Genomic DNA, 3,826 nt, shown 5'->3' with positions numbered 1-3,826 from the left:
TGTTATGCTAATTTGATTATTTTAATGTAACCTTGAGACCCAAAGAAAGGGTGAACATTCTTGCATCAACTATTTTCAATTGTTAAATTTATGTTAGATTGAATTCTTCAAAAAGCTACTGTGAGTTACTCTTATATGTTGTTCTTTTCTAATGAGGTAGTCTCTGCTCCAAATACCCATGCATAATGAGTTCGATGCAAAGATTTAATTTCTTTGATGCAAGATCTACGACATATTTGTGAGACTTGTTATTATAATATTATTATTTTAATTATAAAATCAATAAATTTATATATAATTAAAAACTTAGATTTAGGTGATTCACTTATGTGACTCTTTTTGTCTAGCTATTGTATATAAAACTAACGTGAATATTACTATGTAGATTTTCTTCCGTTCCAATTACTATGTAGTTTTTTCTTGTGCATATGTTGATAAAAATTCTATATAGTTTTTTTGTCGTGCGTGTTGGTCAAAAAGCTATATAGTTTTATTATGTGGGTCATTTTTACTGCATATATATACAATAAAAGGTTCCGTTTTTACTAGTTTGGACTTTTCCTACATATGTTCAAGTTTTATCTTGGAAAGTCTTTTTTTTTGCTATGTAGGAATTGAATTAAAGTTCCTTGTGAATTGCAGGTTCCGAGCTTGAGCAGCAGAAGCTCAACGATGATTATGATGATGATGAGGACAAGGATGCTCCTGAACAGAGGAGGCGCATGATGCTTATGAAAACCCTGTGAATTGTAGGAATTGCATTCAAGTGGGGCACCGCATTCGCTGCGTGATTGCAGCAGCAAGGCAGAGGCTTAACACCAATTGGAGAGACTTGAGCAGCACAAACAGGTTCGGCGCTTGATGTGGCTAATGTGAGGTAATCCTCAGCAAGATTAGCCAAAGACATGGCAATTTCTTCATCTTCAGTGTCCTGCATTAGTGAGTGTGCAGACAGACAAATATGGATTAGGCCTACAGCTTCAGCATGACCTGTTTCGCAGGTGGATTGGGTAGATGAAAAGGCTGTCGCTGGTGTATCAGTGTTGCGATCAGAAGAAGCATCCAATTGAAGGGATGACAAGTGGGCGGGGAGCGTGGTTTCATCATGAAGTGTTGCATGACTGAAGAGCAAGATTTCCTCCATATTGCCTTGCTTGGCTGCAGCGACTGGAGCACTGCTTGTTGTTGGGCTTGCAGCTGGGGTAGAGGGGCGAGAGGTTTTCTGAATTGAACGTCTGCTTTGTGGCGACTGGAGAATGAGCAGGGCTGATTTTGTAGCATGGCAAGTTTAAGCACTGCAGGAGCATTGGGTGCTTGAGAAGCACCATGAAGATGGCATCGATTCGTAGCCATTGCGGCCTCTTGATTGCAAGAGGCCTTTGTGGAATATGCAAAATGGTGCTCATGATAAAAGGGTTTGCAAGGCAGGCCAGATTCGAAGAGGTTTCACTGGCACAACAGATGGTGCGCATGAGCATGGTGAGGGGCAGGTTTCCCACAGTGAAGCCAGGGGAACTGTCAATGATACCATGTAGGAATGCGGGGAGCGCAGCCCCCCTCTGGAAGAGAGTGCATGTGTGTGCTCCTTACATCGTGCACAGGTGGAGATGGCGCAGGCAGACAAGAGAGAGAGGGGGAGAGAAAGAGAGAGCGACACAGACAAGTCGAGGAGGTGTGTTAGAACGCCATGGTTGCTCATTGGGCATCAATTACATAAGTAGGCGTGTGGATGCAGCGATTGACATCTGCGCTCCCCCTCTGGAAGAGAGTGCATGTGTGTGCTCCTTACATCGTGCACATGTGGAGATGGCGCAGGCAGACAAGAGAGAGAGGGGGAGAGAAAGAGAGAGCGACGCAGACAAGAGGAGGTGTGTTAGAATGCCATGGTTGCTCATTGGGCATCAATTACATAAGTAGGCGTGTAGATGCAGCGATTGACATCTCCTCATGATGACGTGGAATTATCATTCCATCATGAATGGCAAGTCAAACCAGTGTTGAAGTGAGAAGAAAAGCAATGCAGAAGCCGGGAATGAAAGTTGTGATAGAGATAACAAGGGTGACAATCAAGCGCAACAAGAATATCCTCTTTGTGATTTCCAAGCCATACATATTCAAAAGTCCAGCTTCAAAAAAATGCATAATATTTGGTGAGGCTAAGATTGCGAATCTGATCAGGTGCTCTCAACTGCAAACTCAGGGAGCTGAGCCGTTCAAGGCTCCAACACATGCACCTGGAGTTTCAAAAGCAGAACCATCAACAGCTTATGAAGCCAATGAGGATGAGGAGGTTGATGAAGCTATTATTGAGCCCAAAGACATTGAGCTGGTCATGACTCATGTTGCACATGTGTTGAGGTCAAAGGCTGTCAATACAGCTTTGCACAATGCAGATGGGGATATTGTCAGTGCCATCATGGAGCTGACAACCTAAAATGCTCCTTTTTTGCATTTAAAAGGCTTGTAGAAATATGCCTCTGATAATTGAGCATGATAGGCAAATATTGTAAGGATTTCAATCCTGAGAGCGGCATTATACTAAAGTGAGATTTCTCAGAAAATTTTGGCTTGTCAACAATGGAGTGTGACACAAAGAGAGAGATTGCATGTGCGAGGGTGATCGTGACCGAAGCAGGGGAGAAATGGACTCTTCAAGGGTGATGATGGGAGAGAGAGAGAGAGAGAGAGAGAGAGAGAGAGAGAGAGAGAGAGAGAGAGAGAGAGAGAGAGGAGAGAGTAGAGACACCCTTCCTCGACTGTATGCTCTAACAGTCTAGGTTGCTAAGCAACGATTGCGTCAATAGCTGAGGGGGAGGTTTTTGGGGGCAAAGGGGTGGGGTGGGGATAGTGGGGAAGGTTACAAAGGCAACTCGTTAATTGCAAGATTGAATAATGGAACTTGTGGCTAGGCAGGGCGATAGGCGAAGAAAGAGATGCAATGGTGGTCACAACGCCTACATAGACGAACCACCAATCAGCTTCCTTTGTACTTGATCATAAGACTTCTACTTGTGTCCCTAATCGGCTCCAGTAGCTATAAGAAGCTATATTATCACCTAGTCCAAGCATGGGGTGGCGACACCGCCCGTGATAGCGGATCCGGGCCATGTTGTGATAATTTTTGGTTTTTTATTTTGAAAATTTGTTTCTTGATTAAACTGAATCACATTTAGAGGTGTTTTGCACAAGAGGGGTTTAACATAAGTTTTCAAGGCCAACGCTCCCTATGTAGTAATCGACGGTGTCAACGTCCACAATTGTCAGGCATGTTTCTGAATATTTAGCCGCTGTAGTTTGGTAAACTCTGCCCGTTTGGGTTGAGTTACACCAACTATGCATGGTTAACCCTGCCTGGATATGCAAACCCCTTCCTAGTTTGTAAAATGAGGGCCAACCCCCTCCCATGCAAAATGCCCCTTATATGAAAAAAAGGCTCCGACATATTGGAGAAACCAAACAGCTTCTGAAATGGGTACCCAACAAGCTCCTTGTTGACTATGTTGATGTGCCTAGAGGGATTGATACCACGCCTAGTTGCACTAGGAGATATTGTTGGAGGCTTAAAAATATCTTTTTTCCACTTAAAGTGGCACTAGAAAATAAAGCAAAGGATGTGGAGCTACAATCTATGAAGAAAATTGAGTATTACAGCATGGCATCTCAACTATTAGTTTAGAGTTGATAGTTGAGCCGTCTTTATCTTTCACTTGAGAGTTGTTTATATTCATACTTTCTTTTTATAATTCCTATTGCAGATACTTTGTCAGCAAAGGAATAATCAACATCGACGCCAAAGAAAAAGAAGACGGCTAGTTCGTGCGCCGCC

General features: G+C 43.0%; 1 pseudogene; it reads left to right on the top strand.

The window, feature by feature from the left end:
* Positions 1–2,017: 2,017 nt before the first annotated feature.
* LOC147438695 (nascent polypeptide-associated complex subunit alpha-like protein 1 pseudogene) lies at positions 2,018–2,434 on the top strand (annotated as a pseudogene).
* Positions 2,435–3,826: the final 1,392 nt, after the last annotated feature.

This window comes from Adiantum capillus-veneris, chromosome 16 (assembly GCF_014529385.1).
Source record: "Adiantum capillus-veneris isolate H3 chromosome 16, ASM1452938v2, whole genome shotgun sequence".
Classification (NCBI taxonomy): Eukaryota; Viridiplantae; Streptophyta; class Polypodiopsida; order Polypodiales; family Pteridaceae; genus Adiantum; species Adiantum capillus-veneris.
The sequence above is the reverse complement of the archived record's forward strand: the minus strand, read 5'-3'. Positions and strand labels throughout refer to the sequence as shown.